Here is a 23,160-nt window from a genome sequence, read left to right as displayed (position 1 = left end):
ATATACTGGTTGTATAGAAGGAAAAACAATACATACAGGATATTTTTTCGACAAATGCAAAAGGAAAATGTAATTAGAGTGTCTTAGAAATGATGGGATGGCTGAAGGCAAAAAATAAGGAGCATGAACTAATGATCCTAATTCCAATTGAATGCGCATGTTATATTCCGTGGTGGAAGAACAGTCCTACAAGCAAACATGCACTTTGTAATCTGAAGTGTGTGAGTGCATTATCTTTGCAGGGGCATACAGTGGCGTTGGTTGTTGTTGATGCGCTCCAGTCACATGGACGGGCCACGCTTAATGTGATGCTCATTTTGGGGGCCACATGCTTCACTTCCCCAAATAATGTCTTCCACTGCGTTGTCTCCCGCGAATTGCTTTCAAATGGCGTTAACCTTCCAGGACAATCATGCACCTTTGCACACCACAACATTCCTCTCTAGGATTCTTAATTGCCACATTTGAATTTGAAATGTGATATAGTTGTGACATGATTTCAAAAGCATGCCACCAGTGTGTCACATCATGTTGATGAGATTGGTGAAATTGGCCCACGTGTGCACAGCGACAACAGAATGAAGGATACATAGCAAGTGTCACGCAATCGCTGATCACCACACTGCCAACCCTGGACTGCAGGCTTCACTTTTGTCAACTGTTACTTTCACCTTTACAATTTGTTTTAATTTTCTCTATCAGGACTTTTTGCGCTCATTATTTGTCGCATACACTATACATAATGATCCTAATGCAATTCTTATTGTGTTTTGCTTAGTAGAATGGTTGTAGTTTGAGGCACGGTGTGGTTAGCATGTCTGCATCACAGTCAGGAGATCTGGGCTCAGATCTCCATTGCGAAACCTCTGTGTGGACTTTACATGTTCCCTCTGTGCTTGTGTGGGTCATGTGCCCTGCAATTGACTGGCGACCAGTCCCAGGAGATAGTCCACCTCTCACTCAGTCAGCTGGGATACGCACCAATTACCTGCAACTCTAATCAGGATAATTGGCATAGAAAATGGATGGATGGAGTTTTCAGTGGTGTAAAAGTGCACTGCATCCTACTGATAGCTCTTTCTAATGTTTTGTCCACCTCCTGGAGCTCAATGAGGTAATGAAATTCAAACTATATTACAAACAGAACAATAATTAAAGACAGTTAAATACCAATTGATAATTTCAATCCAAACTGGGCGTTATTGTTTCGGCAAAATGTACCTTTGGTAATGAATCCCATTAGATTGTGCAGGCATACCACCATCCATCCATTATCGATACCGCTTCTCCTCACAAGGGTCGCGGGCGTGTTGGAGCCTATCCCAGCTGTCTTCGGGCAGTAGGCGGGGGACACCCTGAACCGGTTGCCAGCCAATCGCAGGGCACACAGTGACAAACATCCGCACTCACAATCATACCTAGGGGAAATTTAGAGTGTTCATTTAACTTACCATGGATGTTTTTTGGAATGTGGGAGGAAACCAGAGTACCCAGAGAAAACCCACACAGGCACGGGGAGAACATGCAAATTCCACACAGGGAGGCCGGAGCCGGGATCGAACCCACGACCTCTGAACTGTGAGGCGGACGTGCTAAGCAGTCGAACACCGCGCCACTCGCAGGCATACCTTGTATTGTTTATTCATTGATTGTATAGAGGGGGGAGTATACAAAAAAACATAACATTTTTTGTCATATTTGTTGAACTCGTCAGTATGACCAGTTCATGATTAGACATTAAGAAACCACCACACCAGAGGAAATACAACTTGTGGAGGTGTGACTGCTATGAGTGTCCCTGGCGAGTGCTTTCTGTCCCTGACTGGCTGTTTTTTCTCATTTGGTGGTTACTTTGGGCCAGAGAGTGATCACTTTTTTTTTCGCTGTTCATTTTACTACTTTTAGGTCATACAGAAAGATTTAACAAATATGACAAAAAGAATTTTTGGAAAATTTAAAACTCTCTCTAATGTGGTTGCTATTTCATTAAATGCAACCTAAACGTGTCTGTTTTATAAAATTACATTGTTAATTCATTAATTTATATATATATATAAATCATATATAGAGAATTTATATATATATATATAAATGACTGATTTTAAATTACTATGTATATATTTAAATCTACAAATCTATAATAGTAATAATTCATAGTAAATAAATGAAAACAATGTTCATGTGGCTATTATTAATGCGGCCTGAATCAACAACAAAATTACAAATCACCATAATCTTACCTTTGTTGTTTTTTTAATTGCTTTACCTTAATTTTCTCTTTGTGGTTCAACAACAAGCAACCTCATCTCTTAAGACAAGTCACCACTAACTGAACTTTTTAGTAAATCGGAGTGATTAAAATTTCCAGTGATTTCAAATGTCAACTAAAGCCCATCCCTCCTGCGGTGTTTACTTCTGCTGCATGTTTGTGTATTTCCTTACTCCAAAATGATTAGAAAGTATTTCCCATCAGCTCTGCGCTGATGAATTTGCATTGCATGTGGGTCATTGAGAGTTTGTGTTGTGTGCATGTATTTATAGAGACGCTTTGATGCTGCTTATGAGGGAAATATTCCACCACCAGGCACTCGGAAGCCAGACGCTGCATCGCCGTTGAAGCCGGTTGTCGTATTTACTTTCCCAGCTATGTGCAAAGTGATATGATGTGTCTACTTGTGCGCCTTTTCTACCTTTCACGCATGACATTGCTGGCCAGACTCTTGCTGAGCCGATTAAACGGGCGTCCCTAGTGTGCAGAACTTATGTAAGAGCTGCTCCGTTGCCATACAAAGGAGCCCTCATCAAGCCCCCTGACTGCACTGGATTCAATTTAGGTTTAACTTCAGTGGCAAAGACAATCTTGGAGCATTTCATCTAATTGGCTGGGCTTTTAATTATTCAGATTAGGGCGACATTTTGGAAAAGAACAATGTTTTTTAATTGGAAACTGAAAATACAAACATTTGATAACAATTAACCAAGTGGAAGATTTTGTAATTGCCATCTAATTAAAGGAATCTCCAAACATAGTGCAATGAATGTGTTAAATCATTCCTGTAAAAAAAAAAAAAAGTCCACCTTGACTGAGCTGCGCTGTGTGCTGTGTAGGGAGCAGCTTAGTCAGCGGGGAGAAATGTCATATTTTCATATTTTTTAAAAAGGGGAATGAAAAGTTTTCCTTTTGGGGTTTTGAAAAGTTTTACATGCTGATCCCTGTTTATACAGACCTGGAAAGAAATGGAATATAACTGTAATATACAGTACATGTGAAGAGACGGCAACATAACAAAAAACACCCATATGTGCACCAAATCACCTTTTGCATGTGTGTGAATAGTTACTAGGGTATCTGCAGGTTTATCCAGCCGTCCATTTTCGATACTGTTTATTCTCGTTAGGGTCGCACGTGAGGCAGGGTACTGGACTAGTCGCCAGCCAATCATAGGGCAGAAAGAGACAAACACACATTCACACTTACATTAAAAACTATGGACAATTAAGAGTCAAAATTAACCTATACTTTATATGTAAATGTCCTTTTAGTTTCAGTAAACGTAACAAGAAAACAACTATAGCTTCCTTGAAAACACAATCAAGTTTTGGGTGCAAAATAAGCAAAACCCAAAAAGGCCACCTATCCCCAGTGTTTGCGATGTCAAATTAACAAGACTTTATCACCTGTTTAGTAAACAGCACGGCTCTCTGAAGAGTGCCTATGTGTGCAAATGAGAAGCTGAAAGAGATCTCAGTGCAGTGTGACAAAAGTAGGTGGACGGTTGTAAAAAAAAAAAAAAAAAAAAAACAGCCACCTGAAGAGGCAATATATAGCGGAGGCAGAGCGATAAATCAGACGACCACAGCGCGGAGAGCTGGCTGAAATTGACTATCAATAGCAGGGAAAGTGTTGTTGCACAGGGCACATGTATGAACACTTTATGGACTTAGCGTGACCGATTTGCTGCACATAGTGCAGCTGCATGTGTTCCTCACAAATTGCATTTCAGAATGCAAAAGTGTGTTGTTTTTACTTTTGACAGTTTCTTGAGATGGAAACCGACCATGAGTAGAAAACATGCTTCATCAAGGTGCCACATTTACCGTCCTTAAAAAAAAAAGTCATTCAATTTAACTGCTACTCTGAGTCAGCATCGAAATGTTGTCTGAAGACAATCATACTAGATTTTATCGTAATTATAGTTACTTTTTTGTTCAAGGCTGGTAGTAATGTGCTTATTTTCCCAAATCAGGAGTGATTTTCACCCAAAATGTGCATCTAAAAATGCTGGCATTATGTGATGAAACTATTTGAGTGCACAATGACTGATTTTTTGTGTGCCACGTATTGTGATTCTTCTTCCTTGCTTCAAAAGATACTGTTGTTTGTCTGATGGACTTAGTGTTTCAAACACTGAGGGAAAAAATGGAGAGCATAGTGGGTAGTGCTCTAGGTTCGACTCTTGGCTCCTTGCATTGATTACTCTGGCTTCCTCCCACATCCAACATACATTCAGTTAATTTAGGCATCTAAATGGTCCAAAAGTGAAAAATACGTGCTATTTATATATTTCATTTTTCATATATGAATGCATATGTAATGCATGTATAAAAGATCCACTATCCTAACCCAACAACAAAGGGTTTTTCCAATGCAATGGGCTCTCTTGCATAAAAAATACCAATCTAGGATGGCACAAAACTGCTCAACAGCAAACTCATTTTTTGCATTTTGTTCACAAAGATCAATTCACTTGCTATGCTTGTCCTGCATATCATTCCAAATCTGCAAAAAATAATTAGGCTTTCTGTGTGACAAAGCCATGTCTGCCATCTAGTGGTAAATGGAGATATTACAACTTAAAACTACAGTCGCCCCCTGCATACTCGCAGTTTGGTACTGCAGATTCGCATATCCACAGATTTGTGTAGATTTTGCACATTTTTCCAGTTTTTCTTCCTTTCTCTCCCATTTTTCATGGGGAACATATAAGATAATGAATGTTTGTCCAACTCAGACTGTGGTTAGTGGAACACATGTGACCGGTCCTTTTATATTTAATGCTCAATATATTACAGTTGCACTGAGCAACTGTGATGTCATTTTCAGTCGTCAGCAAATGGCAAAATGGACGCCCGATGAGTTGGCTAAAATGGGTGGATTTTGCTGCATAATTCATATTCCACAAACACAATATTATTCAGAATGCCATGTATAGTGGAGGCACATATAACATATTATTGCAATGATTTTTGGGGGGTTGACTTCCCCTTTAAGCACGTTTGTAGGTTGTATAAACTACAAAGTTGTTATAACGCTGGGGTGTGTTGAGGACTTGTTTTAAGAAGTCAAATTCTCCTCTTTAATTGGTAGATCATTTTGCTTAAATGAAGTCAGAATTTCTTGTTTTAAATCCACCTTTTCCTTTGTAGAAGTGCATGCAGGAGAACACGGAGAATCTCATTCTGTTCAAAAGTCAAAATTGTCATGAAGTGGAAATATGAGATTTTCATCTGAAGATATTCTCTGAAAGAATTGCTAACCTTATGACATTTTTGTAGCATTTATCTATAATGATCTTATCTGTTCATATAAGAAATGAACCAGTGTTGTGTTGTGCTCTCCTTCAGGTTAAACTTTCATCTGTCATGAAGAAGCAGTGGTAGGAAAGAAACACCTGCAGGATGTGCTCACCTCTTGCCCAGCAACGTCCTGTCTGCAGCAGATAAATGGCAATAATTGAGTACTAATTGCCTCATTGAGCGAAACAGCTTAATCATTTTAACCTGACTCATCAGTTCCACTCACTCCTTTGTTATCACGTCTTTTCTTGTCATGCCGTTTTCTGACCTCTTGTTCTTCTCCTCCTTCCTGCATATTCTTAGCAGCGTTACATAACATCATGCCTAAATATAAAAGCTCCAAAAATCAATTTTAGATGCAGAAATAGTGAGTGCTTGTGGTATTATACGTTGGTGGACAGTGCACTCAAGTATGGATCGCAACAACAAAGAAGAGTGAACATCGAGAGCATTATGTTGAAGCAAGCGTGAAAAAGTGGAGGCAGCTACAGTTTACAAAAAGATCCCTCAGTCGTGCACTGAGAAACCTTTGCACGAAATTACAAAGTTGTTTTTAATCATGAACCAAGTCACCTTGAGTTTGGAGATTGCGGGGGTGTAGTCACAGGCAAGACACTGACATCTTAAGTTTACTCTTCTTTGTTGTTCTGCTTAGTCTTAAGCAGATGTAAAGGCTATTCCAAAAAAACTGTCAACATTCATGACGCTATTGTTTTATGAATCAAACCAAAAGATGCCTGCTTTTTACAAAGTCAGCGATCAACAAATTGGCCAGTTTTGTTTTCTTGAACAATGAAATTGCAATACTCTCGCTTCCTGCGTCATGTGCTTTTTAGGTGTGCAGTTAAGTAATTTATAATTACCTGATAATTTGGTGGCTGAAAGTAGACTAAATTTTACGCCTGATGAAAGCAGGTGTAAGTTGTGACGCATGTGATGTAATGCGATTTAATTTGATCAAGGTGCAGGCACATAGATTCATAAATCTAACAACAGCATGCAATTCATTGATCGTATCCTTATTATTATCAGAGATGGGCATTATACTAAAGTTTTGCCGCTCCGTCATTCGTTATCTGTCAGCAGCCTGGGTACCTGTCCGTCATCCGTCAATCCATCATTCAGTCAGTCCGTCATGTTATTTTAACCGCTCTTCCGTCAGTAAAGGTCAAAGGTCCGCCAGTCCGTCTATCGTCAATCCCGAAAAAAAGTTCAGACAGATGAAAAATTCATCCATCCATCCATCCATCCATTATCTTGAACCGATTTGATTAAAATGGTAAAGTTTTGCTTATCTTCACCAGAATCCCGTGTTACATTGTTGCCAAAGGAACAATCCTGATGGATTAAAATGCTTCATAGTGCTTGCAAACCAAAATCAAGTAGAAATTACAATAAATGAATGTTTTTTTCTTCAAATTCGTCGTCTTTTTCTTCTTCTGTCTTTTAGTGGTGGGTATACAACTCAACAAATCACTGCTACCTTCTGAAATGGAGTGTGGGCCTGCAAAATACTGTTACAGGACCTCCTAAACCTACTTTTTCCCCAAAAAATAAAAATAGAAATGTAAAACATATCTTATAAGAACTTCTATTTAAAACTGTCTCTGTATTCAAAGCTACTTTATCCTTGGCTCATTGATTAGTTGTTGGTCTCAGCCTAATAGATGATTGGTGTATACCGCCACCTGCTGTACATATACAGTCAATGCAGTCTGGGTCGTGTTTCCTTCTCTCTTCAGTAAAACGGGCATCCGTCAATGATGGACTGTGAGGTCCGTTTGGATTTAATCAAGTTAGTGATGATTACGATTACACAAATGGACGAAAATCCGCTTCCGTCCGTGCTTGATCCGTCTTTTTTTTTTTTAAGTTTCCAGTCTATCATTTGAAAACGGGCGTACGTCAGTGATGGACGGGCTGTTCCGTCGGTCAGCTGGAATGCCCACCTCTGATTATTATCATCTTCAATATATTTTTAAAATCAGACTGACTTTTTGAATATTCAATAATAGGACGCGAAAACATACGAAGCACATTTCCTCAAAACATTGTCAGGGTGATGCATGAGAAGGAAGAACCAATTACATTTGGTGAGGATCTGGATAAAATATGATATAGAAATGTACTTTCTATCATGTGACTCACTACGGTGGAACCATCCACCCACCAGAAACATAATGGCACCCCAGTCAGTTTATCATATCCCATGAATCAGAAAGCAGCCTGCTAACTAATAAACAGATGGGTAAACAAACAAAAGTACAACGTTCTATGAATTGTTTTTAAAATTATTTCACAGCTCCGACTTTGGGGAGGTCTGAGCTGTAGTTGGGAACATGTGTATATCATAGTGTTACACAGTATGATAATTATGGCATTGCTTAAATAAGTAACGGTGGCCTAAAACATTTGCACAGTTCTGTATTTCTATGTTGTGTAGACGAGAGCATGGGTGGGCAAAATATATCCCGATTACACATGGCATGTTCTGTTTTCACGAGTCCTGTAATACTTACTGCATTCATTTAGTTTTTTTTCTTCCCTCAGATTTGATATTTAATATTTGTTTCCTTTTAGTCAACTTCATTGTAAATAAATGAAGTACTGTATGTATGATACATTTACCAAGGTAAAAATAGAATGGATTATTTTCTTATCAATGAGCAAGAGTGTGTGGTAATATCCACCACAGTATGTACAGTAATAGAAGCAACATCCATAATAGAAATGTTCACACATGGCCACCTGTCCGGGTGCGACTTTTACACTGCAGTCATCTTGTGCACACAAGCTTATTGAGGCCTTAGAAAAGAGCAGTGTAGAGGCTTGTTATCACACAAATAGCTCGAAAGCAGCGCCAAAGTGACAGATGACCTCGCGCCGAAACTTTTCTACTTACTCACAACGGCACGGCTCAACAGAGTTGCATTGTACATTCCCACTACGTACGCGTCCACGTGTAAAATGGTGCCATAATGGAACACTGAAGGGCCACACCGCTAGCTATTCCTTAAGTGAGCAGAAGGAATGTAGGCGTTTTTGCTAGCATGAGAGATGTATAATGCACGCTTCCTCTTGATCATGGTCTTATTGTCTTAGTAAGTGTCATCTCGTCATCATGGCCATCATTGGCTCTGGGATGCTTGCGCTGCCTCTGATTTCAGCATCTTTGCCCCTTTATCTTGATTTCCTCCGGTTTTAAAGAAGTGTGATTGCACGGCAGCTTTGATTAGAGCTTATTGATGGGCGGCACGTGTAATGGTAAAATTGCAGGCTAGGGACGTCATCGCCGCATATAGCGTGCCGAGCGATGCCGCTAATGAATGGCGGAACTAGATGAAATCCATCGAATAAGCTGTCAAGTGGTAATGATGGCTCGCACCCTGTGGATTGGCTGTCTTGAGACCAAGGTTTTTCTTTAGACACAACTCACCATATAGATTACTAGCTGTGATAATTAACCACATTTCAATTGCTTCTTTATTGGTGTTATGGTATATCCTGTCAGAGTTTCAGGATATAATGTGCCAGGATGGCTCCATCTTTCTTTGGCTTAAATTCAGTGAGTCAAGACCGCTCTCCAAACTGACACATTTGTTCATTTTCAACTGGGAGATCTCGGGCCGGCAATTGTAACTGTAATTGTAATAATGGACATAAGAATGTTTTTGAAGAAAGCACGTTTTCATCAATGGTTGTGGGAACAATTAGTTCCCTGGCCCAGCTAACAGCAGAAAGTCCCATAATATTAATGATACCTTGTCAATTAGTCTGCAATGCATGTGAAGCTCCTGGCTGTTTACAAAAAGATGAAGTGGGTTTTAGAGTGAACTTCATGCTTGAATTCACAGTATGGAGTAGGAGTTGAGCTCATTCACTTATGGTTGTCATCAGTGGGTAATATAATAATAATAATAATAATAATAATAATAATAATAAATGACAAGTATTAACTCCTCAACACACACGCGCTTTAATATTACTTTATTATTTAATTTCGGAGTAATTGAGTAATATTTTTCTTCAACCAATTTAATCACCTATGCACCGAAATGTAATCTCTATGACTCAGAATTTGGGAGCTTCACTTCATGCTGCTTCCCTCATTCCTTCCTAACGAGGCCAAACGCTATTCTCACCCACCACCAGCTTCTTTTCGTACTCTCAGACCCACGCAGGTGTATAAGAACTGTTTTGCCATGTTGGCCGGACGTTTCAGTGCTATAGCCAAAGGACGGCAGCAGACTGGCAAGCCAAAAGTCCTCTTTCAGTTGCCTGGTTGGAAGACGAGATGCCAAAAACATGCGATTAGCGATTAGTCGATGCGGAGTATTAAAGTCAACTTGTTGATTAATCGCTTCAAACTCTAGTGGGTCATTTTGTCAAGTGGAGGACATCATAATTATTGTGTAATTGCTTTACCAAGTGGGGACGCTGCTGAAGTTCGTCAAGCCTGCATGCACATGCTGATAGATGCTAGTATAACACCATCGCTTTCAAGTATGTATCTGTATCCGACCCTTTAATCATAATAAAATGTGAGCAGGGTCACTGATGTCCTGCCCAGCTGAATAGTGGGGAAACATGGTGGCGTACAGCAAGCAGAAAAGCAGGCATGTTTAAGTGTAAGACGGATGGTGTAAAGAAGGAATGGGGAGCAAGGTGGCCCGACTGGGACGTTGCCGAAGGGAGATAGATGGAGGTGGCATGCGGGGAGCAAACATTCCCCTCCAGCGATCACATGACTTCGCATCCATCTGCGCACACCTCACGACCCTCCATCCATCATCCATTCTATGCCCCTCACCTCCAATTTTTATCTCTACTTCAGTTAGCTGCCCCTCCCAACTCCTCGCACGTGCGGATGAGATTCAGCAGTTTCTTAAGCACACAGCGTGTCGTGCAACTCGAATAGCGATCTGTCTTATGCCACATCCGCAGCGAGCGTGCTGGCGGGGAGCATGTGCAGGGAGCCGTGTGGGCGCCTGTGGGTGTGCGGTGTGGGCGGCGGTGAGAAATCGCTTTGCACGAGTACGATTTGAAAATCTGACACTGGGAGCATGCTGTTGCTGAAGCTCACATAGAGTCAACGTTGTTTTGTACAGGGAAAAACTGTGGGTCATGGACCACCTCAGTAGGATACATAGCAGGGAAACTACACTTCTCTTTCTTTGTTTTTTTTCTCTTCTTATGTGGCAACACGGCAGCACGGTGGTCGACTGGTTAGCACGTCCGCCTCACAGTTCAGAGGTTGCGGGTTCAATCCCGGCCCCGGCCTCCCTGTGTGGAGTTTGCATGTTCTCCCCGTGCCTGCGTGGGTTTTCTCCGGGTACTCCGGTTTCCTCCCACATTCCAAAAACATGCTTGGTATGTTAATTGGACACTCTAAATTGCCCCTAGGTGTGATTGTGAGTGCAGATGTTTGTCTTTGTGTGCCCTGCGATTGGCTGGCAACCAATTCAGGGTGTCCCCCGTCTACTGCCCGAAGACAGCTGGGATAGGCTCCAGCACGCCCCGCGACCCTTCTGAGGATAAGCGGTATAGATAATGGATGTATGGATGTGGCAACACAGATGTAAGCAACCAGAAGCAACTCTATTTTAGGGACAGGAGGGACAGTGTCCCACTATATCCAGCAGGTGGTGTTGTTTTTCTTTCTAAAATGTACTGTGAGGTCCCGAATCTTGACTACAACATTTCCAGGTTACAGACACAATGAACTAGTTTGCGCAGCGTTGTCAGAATGTCATCAATTCTATGTCATAGACGTGCCATACTTACTGTTTTTACTTATTTTTCACTATAATTGACTTAACTCCTGCCGTCGTGAGAATGGAAACAAGCACTACTTGTAGGCCTATGTTGTATCTATTAGAGTGCAGTTATTCATTTGTCAAATGAATGTGCCAAAACTTGTCTCATCATCCCTATTCGATGTTGTGTTTCTTGAAATGTCCACGTGAGTCAGCATGACAGTTTCCATTCCTGTCAGCTCTCTATCCAGGGGCACGATGTCATCAGCCCCCAGTTTGTCATGCAAACAGCAGAGTGCGTATGAGAATATTTTGCATTGATCTATGGAGCAATTATGATTGAGTCAACATCCTTGCCAACGGTCATAGACACAATCTCTTTCTGCACGGCTATTTTGTCACTTCTGTCGACTGAAAATGACATCACAGTTGCTCAGGGCTCAGATAGCGACCAATCACAGCTCACCTGTTATCTGAAGCTGAGCCATGATTGGTTGTTAGCTACTGGGGAGGGTGGGAAACGTGGAAAGAAAATCACGGAAAAAATCAGAAAATACCCAAAAGTCAATTATCTAGCTTGGTATCCAGGTGCATCCAATCATATTTCAGTAGTTAGGGTAAAGGTTAGGGTTAAGGACGTGCACCCCCCCACCCCCTTATGCTACGTTCCAATGAACGTATGAGATGAGCGAATGAGCGCTTTGCTTTATTCGCTGGCGTTTGACGGTGGGAAATTTGAAAACTGAATGCCTCAGCCGCTCATTCGCGCACAATGGAGAGGGGAGGGGCTTCGCCTGGTAGTAGACGACAACAGCATTTTTCGCAATCAAGTGGCTGACACTGTGTTAATGCAAACAATATTGCCATCTTGGTAAAGTTCAACAGCTGTAAAAAACAAAACAAAAAAAAAGGAAAAACATACCAGGTATACCAAGCTCCTCCGTCACGGTTCTCCAAGCCTGGTCTCTGTCCAAAAACGACAACAATGATCTTTTCCTTTGTTCTCCAAACAAACCCCACTGAGTGTACAGGACGCTAATGACAACAAAGCATTAAAAAGTTCCATTTCCATATGTCCCCATTAAACAAAAATGCAGCAACATAGATGAACCCATATTTATTTTCCTGGTCACGTTAAATGTTTGTGCAGTCACCTGTTGCCGGGCAGTCTTCATAGGGCTCAATATTACTCATAAAGCGCAGCTGTTGATGTGTTTTGGTAATGGATTTTTGTTTGTCGATTGTAACATACTTCCCTTTAAATACTGCATAAAATTCAGAGTTGTTTGATCACCAAACTATGTCTTATGTTCAAAGATTTTACATTCATTTGAATGCTGTATGAAATCAATGTGATCTGTTGGATCTGATGTGGTGCTGAAGGTTGAATCGCTGCAGTATTGGAGCAGAAGCAATCAGTGCGTTGGGGGCCTGTCAGGGATGCTGATGCCCACCTGCTGGCTGCGTGCCGTTTGCGCTGCGAGAAGAACTGAGTGAGATAATGAAGGCCTTGATCGATTGTCTCACTGCGGACATCGGGAATCCCTAAGACAGCCGTGAGTCAGCATGCTGCATGCACTATCATCCTGTTGGTTTTGCTTTATTTCCTTTGTTTGCGCCTCGCTTTCCCATCTTGCCTAAATGTCAACTTCTGGTGTCGCCCAGAATCAAAGCTTTCTTCTCGCCTCCCCATTTGTGGTGACATTTCACAGTTTAACAATGAAAAATCCATAATAGAAGGAACAGATGACAAGTTTCTCAAGCCTCAGTAAACCGTATTACACAGCCACAATGCCTTCCATCTTTGAGAGTGTGTAGTCGGTTGGCACGCTGATGATGTGACAATTATCCCCATCACTGGTTGGAACCAGGATTTCATTTTGAATACTGAGCGTTTTTCGTGAGTTGAATATGCTCTTCAGCAGTAAAAAAAAAAAAAAAAATGAAGGAAAATAGTAACAGGACCCCTTTACAACAAAGTGCAAATGACATAGTCAAATGTAACCTCAAGGAGATAAAATGCACTCTCGTGGGATCTTACACTGACAACTGAGGGGAAGTTTAAAATAAAATCAGAGGTGAGGAGCAGTGGGTTGAGACCCCAGCAAGGCGCAAGCAGCATGCCGGAGAGCATGCCTTCAAAAATTTGGCAAGTGTTGCGAGCAGGTGCACCAGACTGGAAGTACACTTTTCATCTCAAATGGATCTCTTTTCCATCAATAGTGGAGTGTATTTTGCCATAATGTGTCTCACTAGACACCTTCTAAAATGTCTCATGTATTCTAATATGTCTTGTTTTTTTAATGTACACTGAAGTTCAAACAATTCTTGGACTTTAAACTCTTCTGAGTCTTCATCCGGTGAGATGTGAGCTCACTGGCCAGATAACTTACAATGGATATTAATTTAGCTTTGTCGTGTTGTGTTTTGTTACCCCCAAAACCAAGACCAGTGGGGAAAGCTATTATCAGCAATAGAACTGACAAAGGAAAATTGTCATGTGAGTTGTTTGTACACCTCAAGTAGACCTTATTTTACATTGCGTACATGTTGTTGTATGACACTTTTTTTCTGAAAGGATATAAACTCCTGTGTCCACATACGTTTGTCCAGTCACGAGTGAAACGAGTGTTTCAGTGTCAAGATAGTTGGAGAAAATGGCAAGTTGGTCATATCTTCAATGAGCCGAACATGTTTTTTTGGAACATGGGAGTTGTAGTGCAATAGAAAACCGACGCAAGCACAGGGAGAACATACAAGATCCACACAGAAAGGCCTGAGCCAAGATCCAAACCCTGAGTGTCATAACTGCGAAGCACACATGCTAACCACTCGTAGACCGCTGCACCAAACACAAAACAACATCTCAGAGCAAAACATGGTGGTCTATGCACAAAAAAAATGAACTGACGGATTAAAAAAAAAAAAAAAAGCAGTGTGCAGTTGATCATACGTTCTTATTATGTAAAAAAAAGAAGGAAAAAAAGGCAAAGACAATTTCCTTTCAGCAATATGATGCAAACACTGATATAAAGTCAACACAACAAAAGACCAAAGTTGTGCACGTGTTGAGAACAACCTTATTATCATCAACCACTCGTTGATTGCTTTGATGAATGTTTTAATTTTGACCTTTCATCAAACTTCTTACACCTACGCTCCTGATTGAATAATTAGGTCCTCAGCAGGCATTGGCAGAGCTTGCTGAGGACCCTTTAATTTCAGTCTAAACAGAAACATCTAACATGCAGGCTCGGGTCCCCTGGGACCAAGACTGAGAAGCACTTTGAAGAATCGCACGTGTGCTTATCCTCTCTTTATCTCTAATCTAACTTTCAGTGCATTCATGTAATGTATACAAGTGCACACTTTCAAGTTAGATGGTTGCAATGCACCTTGAAGAGGCACCTGAAATCAAAGAGGCCCTTTTATAAAATTTTCAGATTTATGCCCAAATATCTATATCTGCCCTGTGATACCCTCGATTTCCCACAGCTGATATAATTTAGGTCTTCTTTAATTAGATCGAAAAATAGTTGAGACTGATTCCATAGCATACAGTATCTACTGGTTGCATGTAATAAGGTGACCAAACAGGCAGCTTTCTTTCCTTTTTGAGGATCTTTAAAATCAACATAAATCCGCATGTACTCCTCTAAAGCACAGGGAAACTCATTTTTCATTCAGCCCCTGTTGTCTCGTGTGGTATTGACATTGATGATTCTTAACATTTGGTACAATCAGTGGTAGCAACGCTCCCTCTAGTGCACTGACCTGGCCAATCCGTGGCTCGAAAGCAGCATGCGGTTATTTTACCTGTTACATTTGGCTCCCGAACCCTTTTTGAAAATGAGCCTAGCTGGGCCGTCAACCCCATTATGATGTAAGTGACGAAGGGTGAATTCCGGCCTACACGTAACGGGGGAATGCAACAAGAATCCTAGACACTTCACGACCATTGGAACCGAAAAGCACAAATACAGCATTAAAACTACTTCTCGTTAGTATAGTGGCGTAGTATCTCTGCTTGTAACACAGAAGACTTGGATTTGATTCCATATTGAAGGCATATTTTTCAGTTTATGAAAAAATTGAACTAGGGTCAACGAGCAAGCCTGTCTGTGTTTGCGACGCCATCAGACCTCGCTGTCTTCAAAATATAGCATATGAAGTAGTTATGCGCTACCATGTTAAAAAAACGCTTTAGAATTGAATGCTGTTTTACACGGAACTCTGAGGAATGCACCATAGTGGTCTCCTAGACACAAAACATTGAAAGGAACAGAGTGTCTGGATTAATATAGTGGATTAGTATCTCCCCCTGTCACGCTGAAGACGATTCTCCGGCTTGGGGGGACTCACTCTTGCTCTTGACTCCTGGTAAAACTGAACAAGTGTAGACAAGCAAGCCTGTCTGTGTTTGCGGTGTCATTGGACCTCGCTGTCTTGAAAATATCTAATCTGAAGTAGTTTTACATTACCATATAAAAAGAAACTTCAGATTTTAATGATGGTTTACATGTGACACTGCGGAATGCACCACGGAGTGTTCTTAAATCCTAGACACTTCACAGCCATCGGAAGCAACAAAGTTCAACTTGATCTTCTAAACAGCTCCTCGTTAGTATAGTGGATGAGTATCTCCGCCTGTCACGCGGAAGACCGGGGTTCGATTCCGCGACGGGGAGGTGCTTACTTTTCAGTTTCTGGAAAAACTGAACAGGTGTCGATGAGCAAGCCTGTCTGTGTTTGCAGCGCCATCAGACAGAGTTGTCCTGAAAATATCGCATCAATCGAGGTGTTGCGCTACCATATCAAAAAAGCTTGAGATTTGAATGATGGCTTACATGTGACACTGCGGAATGCACCACGGAGTGTTCTTAAATCCTAGACACTTCACAGCTATTGGCAGCAACAAAGTTCTTTAGTGTTCTAAATAACTCCTCGTTAGTATAGTGGATGAGTATCTCCGCCTGTCACGCGGAAGACCGGGGTTCGATTCCCTACGGGGAGGTGCTTACTTCCGAGTTTCTTGAAAATCAGAAGTGTTGACGACAAAGTAAGTCAGTGTTTGCAGCGCCGTCAGACCTTGTTGTCTTGAAAATATCGCATCTGAAAAAGTTTTACACAACCGTACAGAGATAAAGCTAGATTTGAATAATCGCTTACATATGACACTGCGGAATGCACCACGGAGTGTTCTTAAATCCTCGACACATCACAGCCATTCAAAGCAACAAAGTACCCCTTATTCTTTTTGATAGCTCCTCGTTAGTATAGTGGATGAGTATCTCTGCCTGTCACGCGGAAGACCGGGGTTCGATTCCCCGACGGGGAGATGCTTAATTTACAGTTGCTGGAAAAATCGAGCAAGTGTTGACGACCAAGTGTGTCTGTGTTTGCTGCGCCGTCAGACCTTGCTATCTTGAAAATATCTCATCTGAAGTAGTTTTACACTGCCATATAGAAAAAAGCTTCAGATTTGAATGATGGCTTGAATGTGACACTGCAAAATTCACCAGTTTTCTTAAATCCTACACTTCACAGTCATTGGAAGCAACAAAGTTCAACTTGATCTTCAAAATAACTCATCGTTAGTATAGTGGATGAGTATCTCCGCCTGTCACACGGAAGACCGGGGTTCGATTCCCCGACGGGGAGGGGCTTACTTCTGACTTTCTTGAAAATCTGAAGTGTTGACGACCAAGTAAGTCAGTGTTTGCAGCGCCGTCAGACCTTGTTGTCTTGAAAATATCGCATCTGAAAAAGTTTTACACAACCGTACAGAGATAAAGCTAGATTTGAATAATCGCTTACATATGACACTGCGGAATGCACCACAGAGTGTTCTTAAATCCTCGACACATCACAGCCATTCGAAGCAACAAAGTACCCCTTATTCTTTTTAATAACTCCTCGTTAGTGTAGTGGATGAGTATCTCCGCCTGTCACGCGGAAGACCGGGGTTCGATTCCCTGACGGGGAGGTGCTTACTTTCCAGTTTCTGGAAAAACTGAACAAGTGTTGACGATCAATGTGACTGTGTTTCCTGCGCCCTCAGGCCTTGCTGTCTTGAAAATATCTCATCCGAAGTAGTTTTACACTGCCATATAGAAAAAAGCTTCAGATTTGAATGATGGCTTGAATGTGACACTGCAAAATTCACCAGTTTTCTTAAATCCTACACTTCACAGTCATCGGAAGCAACAAAGTTCAACTTGATCTTCAAAATAACTCCTCGTTAGTATAGTGGATGAGTATCTCCGCCTGTCACGCGGAAGACCGGGGTTCGATTCCCCGACGGGGAGGTGCTTACTTCGGACTTTCTTGAAAATCTGAAGTGTTGAAGGCCAAGTAAGTCAGTGTTTGCAGCGCCGTCAGACCTTGTTGTCTTGAAAATATCGCATCTGAAAAAGTTTTACACAACCGTACAGAGAAAAAGCTACAGATTTGAATAATCGCTTACATATGACACTGCGGAATGCACCACGGAGTGTTCTTTAATCCTCGACACTTCACAGTCATCGGAAGCAACAAAGTTCAACTTGATCTTCAAAATAACTCCTCGTTAGTATAGTGGATGAGTATCTCCGCCTGTCACGCGGAAGACCGGGGTTCGATTCCCCGACGGGGAGGTGCTTAATTTACAGTTGCTGGAAAAATCGAGCAAGTGTTGACGACCAAGTGTGTCTGTGTTTGCTGTGCCGTCAGACCTTGTTATCTTGAAAATATCTCATCTGAAGTAGTTTTACACTGCCGTATAGAAAAAAGCTTCAGATTTGAATGATGGCTTGAATGTGACACTGCAAAATTCACCAGTTTTCTTAAATCCTACACTTCACAGTCATTGGAAGCAACAAATTACCCTTTAAACTTGTAAATATCTCCTCGTTAGTATAGTGGATGAGTATCTCCGCCTGTCACGCGGAAGACCGGGGTTCGATTCCCCGACGGGGAGGTGCTTATTCTCAGTTTCTTGAAACCCTGAACAAGTGTTGATGCAACAAAGTTCTTTAGTGTTCTAAATAACTCCTCGTTAGTATAGTGGATGAGTATCTCCGCCTGTCACGCGGAAGACCGGGGTTCGATTCCCCGACGGGGAGGTACTTACTTTACAGTTGCTGGAAAAATCGAGCTAGTGTTGACGACCAAGTGTGTCTGTGTTTGCTGCGTCGTCAGACCTTGCTGTCTTGAAAATATCTCATCTGAAGTAGTTTTACACTGCCATATAGAAAAAAGCTTCAGATTTGAATGATGGCTTGAATGTGACACTGCAAAATTCACCAGTTTTCTTAAATCCTACACTTCACAGTCATCGGAAGCAACAAAGTTCAACTTGATCTTCAAAATAACTCCTCGTTAGTATAGTGGATGAGTATCTCCGCCTGTCACGCGGAAGACCGGGGTTCGATTCCCCGACGGGGAGGTGCTTAATTTACAGTTGCTGGAAAAATCGAGCAAGTGTTGACGACCAAGTGTGTCTGTGTTTGCTGTGCCGTCAGACCTTGTTATCTTGAAAATATCTCATCTGAAGTAGTTTTACACTGCCATATAGAAAAAAGCTTCAGATTTGAATGATGGCTTGAATGTGACACTGCAAAATTCACCAGTTTTCTTAAATCCTACACTTCACAGTCATTGGAAGCAACAAATTACCCTTTAAACTTGTAAATATCTCCTCGTTAGTATAGTGGATGAGTATCTCCGCCTGTCACGCGGAAGACCGGGGTTCGATTCCCCGACGGGGAGGTGCTTATTCTCAGTTTCTTGAAACCCTGAACAAGTGTTGATGACCAAGTATGTCTGTGTTTGCAATGCCGTCAGACCTTGTTGTCTTGAACATATCGCATATGAATTAGTTTTACACTGCCATATAGAAAGAAAGCTTCAGATTTGAATAATCGCTTACATGTGACACTGCGGAATGCACCACGGAGTGTTCTTGAATCCGACACTTCACAGCCATTGGAGGAAACAAAGTACCCCTTATTCTTTTTAATAGCTCCTTGTTAGTATAGTGGATGAGTATCTCCGCCTGTCACGCGGAAGACCGGGGTTCGATTCCCCGACGGGGAGGTGCTTACTTTTCAATTTCTGGAAAAACTGAACAGGTGTCGATGAGCAAACCTGTCTGTGTTTGCAGCGCCATCAGACAGAGTTGTCCTGAAAATATCGCATCCATCGAGGTGTTGCGCTACCATATCAAAAAAGCTTGAGATTTGAATGATGGCTTACATGTGACACTGCGGAATGCACCACGGAGTGTTCTTAAATCCTAGACACTTCACAGCTATTGGCAGCAACAAAGTTCTTTAGTGTTCTAAATAACTCCTCGTTAGTATAGTGGATGAGTATCTCTGCCTGTCACGCGGAAGACCGGGGTTCGATTCCCCGACGGGGAGGTGCTTAATTTACAGTTGCTGGAAAAATCGAGCAAGTGTTGACGACCAAGTGTGTCTGTGTTTGCTGCGCCGTCAGACCTTGCTATCTTGAAAATATCTCATCTGAAGTAGTTTTACACTGCCATATAGAAAAAAGCTTCAGATTTGAATGATGGCTTGAATGTGACACTGCAAAATTCACCAGTTTTCTTAAATCCTACACTTCACAGTCATTGGAAGCAACAAAGTTCAACTTGATCTTCAAAATAACTCATCGTTAGTATAGTGGATGAGTATCTCCGCCTGTCACACGGAAGACCGGGGTTCGATTCCCTGACGGGGAGGGGCTTACTTCTGACTTTCTTGAAAATCTGAAGTGTTGACGACCAAGTAAGTCAGTGTTTGCAGCGCCGTCAGACCTTGTTGTCTTGAAAATATCGCATCTGAAAAAGTTTTACACAACCGTACAGAGATAAAGCTAGATTTGAATAATCGCTTACATATGACACTGCGGAATGCACCACAGAGTGTTCTTAAATCCTCGACACATCACAGCCATTCGAAGCAACAAAGTACCCCTTATTCTTTTTAATAACTCCTCGTTAGTGTAGTGGATGAGTATCTCCGCCTGTCACGCGGAAGACCGGGGTTCGATTCCCTGACGGGGAGGTGCTTACTTTCCAGTTTCTGGAAAAACTGAACAAGTGTTGACGATCAATGTGACTGTGTTTCCTGCGCCCTCAGGCCTTGCTGTCTTGAAAATATCTCATCCGAAGTAGTTTTACACTGCCATATAGAAAAAAGCTTCAGATTTGAATGATGGCTTGAATGTGACACTGCAAAATTCACCAGTTTTCTTAAATCCTACACTTCACAGTCATCGGAAGCAACAAAGTTCAACTTGATCTTCAAAATAACTCCTCGTTAGTATAGTGGATGAGTATCTCCGCCTGTCACGCGGAAGACCGGGGTTCGATTCCCCGACGGGGAGGTGCTTACTTCGGACTTTCTTGAAAATCTGAAGTGTTGACGGCCAAGTAAGTCAGTGTTTGCAGCGCCGTCAGACCTTGTCGTCTTGAAAATATCGCATCTGAGAAAGTTTTACACAACCGTACAGAGAAAAAGCTACAGATTTGAATAATCGCTTACATATGACACTGCGGAATGCACCACGGAGTGTTCTTTAATCCTCGACACTTCACAGCCATTGGAAGCAACAAAGTACCCCTTATTCTTCTTAACAACTCCTCGTTAGTATAGTGGATGAGTATCTCCGCCTGTCACGCGGAAGACCGGGGTTCGATTCCCCGACGGGGAGGTACTTACTTTACAGTTGCCGGAAAAATCGAGCTAGTGTTGACGACCAAGTGTGTCTGTGTTTGCTGCGCCGTCAGACCTTGCTGTCTTGAAAATATCTCATCTGAAGTAGTTTTACACTGCCATATAGAAAAAAGCTTCAGATTTGAATGATGGCTTGAATGTGACACTGCAAAATTCACCAGTTTTCTTAAATCCTACACTTCACAGTCATCGGAAGCAACAAAGTTCAACTTGATCTTCAAAATAACTCCTCGTTAGTATAGTGGATGAGTATCTCCGCCTGTCACGCGGAAGACAGGGGTTCGATTCCCCGACGGGGAGGTGCTTACTTCGGACTTTCTTGAAAATCTGAAGTGTTGACGGCCAAGTAAGTCAGTGTTTGCAGCGCCGTCAGACCTTGTTGTCTTGAAAATATCGCATCTGAAAAAGTTTTACACAACCGTACAGAGAAAAAGCTACAGATTTGAATAATCGCTTACATATGACACTGCGGAATGCACCACGGAGTGTTCTTTAATCCTCGACACTTCACAGCCATTGGAAGCAACAAAGTACCCCTTATTCTTCTTAACAACTCCTCGTTAGTATAGTGGATGAGTATCTCCGCCTGTCACGCGGAAGACCGGGGTTCGATTCCCCGACGGGGAGGTACTTACTTTACAGTTGCTGGAAAAATCGAGCTAGTGTTGACGACCAAGTGTGTCTGTGTTTGCTGCGCCGTCAGACCTTGCTGTCTTGAAAATATCGCATCTGAAAAAGTTTTACACAACCGTACAGAGAAAAAGCTACAGATTTGAATAATCGCTTACATATGACACTGCGGAATGCACCACGGAGTGTTCTTTAATCCTCGACACTTCACAGCCATTCGAAGCAACAAAGTACCCCTTATTCTTTATAGTAACTCCTCGTTAGTATAGTGGATGAGTATCTCCGCCTGTCACGCGGAAGACCGGGGTTCGATTCCCCGACGGGGAGGTACTTACTTTACAGTTGCTGGAAAAATCGAGCTAGTGTTGACGACCAAGTGTGTCTGTGTTTGCTGCGCCGTCAGACCTTGCTGTCTTGAAAATATCGCATCTGAAAAAGTTTTACACAACCGTACAGAGAAAAAGCTACAGATTTGAATAATCGCTTACATATGACACTGCGGAATGCACCACGGAGTGTTCTTTAATCCTCGACACTTCACAGCCATTCGAAGCAACAAAGTACCCCTTATTCTTTATAGTAACTCCTCGTTAGTATAGTGGATGAGTATCTCTGCCTGTCACGCGGAAGACCGGGGTTCGATTCCCCGACGGGGAGGTACTTAATTTACAGTTGCTGGAAAAATCGAGCAAGTGTTGACAACAAAGTGTGTCTGTGTTTGCTGCGCTGTCAGACCTTGCTGTCCTGAAAATATCTCATCTGAAGTAGTTTTACACTGCCATATAGAAAAAAGCTTCAGATTTGAATGATGGCTTGAATGTGACACTGCAAAATTCACCAGTTTTCTTAAATCCTACACTTCACAGTCATTGGAAGCAACAAATTACCCTTTAAACTTGTAAATATCTCCTCGTTAGTATAGTGGATGAGTATCTCCGCCTGTCACGCGGAAGACCGGGGTTCGATTCCCCGACGGGGAGGTGCTTATTCTCAGTTTCTTGAAACCCTGAACAAGTGTTGATGACCAAGTATGTCTGTGTTTGCAATGCCGTCAGACCTTGTTGTCTTGAACATATCGCATATGAATTAGTTTTACACTGCCATATAGAAAGAAAGCTTCAGATTTGAATAATCGCTTACATGTGACACTGCGGAATGCACCACGGAGTGTTCTTGAATCCGACACTTCACAGCCATTGGAGGCAACAAAGTACCCCTTATTCTTTTTAATAGCTCCTTGTTAGTATAGTGGATGAGTATCTCCGCCTGTCACGCGGAAGACCGGGGTTCGATTCCCCGACGGGGAGGTGCTTACTTTTCAATTTCTGGAAAAACTGAACAGGTGTCGATGAGCAAACCTGTCTGTGTTTGCAGCGCCATCAGACACAGTTGTCCTGAAAATATCGCATCAATCGAGGTGTTGCCTTACCATATCAGAAAAGCTTGAGATTTGAATGATGCATGTGACACTGCGG

General features: G+C 42.0%; 1 protein-coding gene and 16 non-coding genes across 18 annotated transcripts in view; all 17 read left to right on the top strand.

The window, feature by feature from the left end:
- Positions 1–23,160, top strand: part of LOC147142018 (G protein-coupled receptor 22) — a 34,225-nt gene that overhangs the window by 382 nt on the left and 10,683 nt on the right. Inside the window, exon 2 of one of the 2 annotated variants that reach the window (XM_086041751.1) lies at positions 12,717–12,889. The exons of the other annotated variant lie outside the window; for it this stretch is intronic. The gene's annotated coding sequence lies outside the window, so the exon portion shown is untranslated. The remainder of the gene's footprint in view (positions 1–12,716; positions 12,890–23,160) is intronic. 2 annotated transcript variants of the gene reach the window in all.
- On the top strand, positions 16,599–16,671 carry trnad-guc (transfer RNA aspartic acid (anticodon GUC)). Its single transcript has one exon. It is a non-coding gene; the product is annotated as a tRNA-Asp (tRNA).
- On the top strand, positions 17,569–17,641 carry trnad-guc (transfer RNA aspartic acid (anticodon GUC)). The gene has a single exon. It is a non-coding gene; the product is annotated as a tRNA-Asp (tRNA).
- On the top strand, positions 17,896–17,968 carry trnad-guc (transfer RNA aspartic acid (anticodon GUC)). Its single transcript has one exon. It is a non-coding gene; the product is annotated as a tRNA-Asp (tRNA).
- Positions 18,219–18,291, top strand: trnad-guc (transfer RNA aspartic acid (anticodon GUC)). Its single transcript has one exon. It is a non-coding gene; the product is annotated as a tRNA-Asp (tRNA).
- Positions 18,364–18,436, top strand: trnad-guc (transfer RNA aspartic acid (anticodon GUC)). Its single transcript has one exon. It is a non-coding gene; the product is annotated as a tRNA-Asp (tRNA).
- Positions 18,687–18,759, top strand: trnad-guc (transfer RNA aspartic acid (anticodon GUC)). Its single transcript has one exon. It is a non-coding gene; the product is annotated as a tRNA-Asp (tRNA).
- On the top strand, positions 19,010–19,082 carry trnad-guc (transfer RNA aspartic acid (anticodon GUC)). The gene has a single exon. It is a non-coding gene; the product is annotated as a tRNA-Asp (tRNA).
- On the top strand, positions 19,337–19,409 carry trnad-guc (transfer RNA aspartic acid (anticodon GUC)). Its single transcript has one exon. It is a non-coding gene; the product is annotated as a tRNA-Asp (tRNA).
- trnad-guc (transfer RNA aspartic acid (anticodon GUC)) lies at positions 19,663–19,735 on the top strand. The gene has a single exon. It is a non-coding gene; the product is annotated as a tRNA-Asp (tRNA).
- trnad-guc (transfer RNA aspartic acid (anticodon GUC)) lies at positions 20,633–20,705 on the top strand. Its single transcript has one exon. It is a non-coding gene; the product is annotated as a tRNA-Asp (tRNA).
- On the top strand, positions 20,960–21,032 carry trnad-guc (transfer RNA aspartic acid (anticodon GUC)). Its single transcript has one exon. It is a non-coding gene; the product is annotated as a tRNA-Asp (tRNA).
- On the top strand, positions 21,610–21,682 carry trnad-guc (transfer RNA aspartic acid (anticodon GUC)). Its single transcript has one exon. It is a non-coding gene; the product is annotated as a tRNA-Asp (tRNA).
- On the top strand, positions 21,940–22,012 carry trnad-guc (transfer RNA aspartic acid (anticodon GUC)). Its single transcript has one exon. It is a non-coding gene; the product is annotated as a tRNA-Asp (tRNA).
- On the top strand, positions 22,270–22,342 carry trnad-guc (transfer RNA aspartic acid (anticodon GUC)). The gene has a single exon. It is a non-coding gene; the product is annotated as a tRNA-Asp (tRNA).
- trnad-guc (transfer RNA aspartic acid (anticodon GUC)) lies at positions 22,593–22,665 on the top strand. Its single transcript has one exon. It is a non-coding gene; the product is annotated as a tRNA-Asp (tRNA).
- trnad-guc (transfer RNA aspartic acid (anticodon GUC)) lies at positions 22,920–22,992 on the top strand. Its single transcript has one exon. It is a non-coding gene; the product is annotated as a tRNA-Asp (tRNA).

Source organism: Filicampus tigris, chromosome 9, assembly GCF_054856515.1.
Source record: "Filicampus tigris isolate MCC_2025a chromosome 9, RoL_Ftig_1.0, whole genome shotgun sequence".
NCBI classification, from domain to species: domain Eukaryota; kingdom Metazoa; phylum Chordata; class Actinopteri; order Syngnathiformes; family Syngnathidae; genus Filicampus; species Filicampus tigris.
The sequence above is the reverse complement of the archived record's forward strand: the minus strand, read 5'-3'. Positions and strand labels throughout refer to the sequence as shown.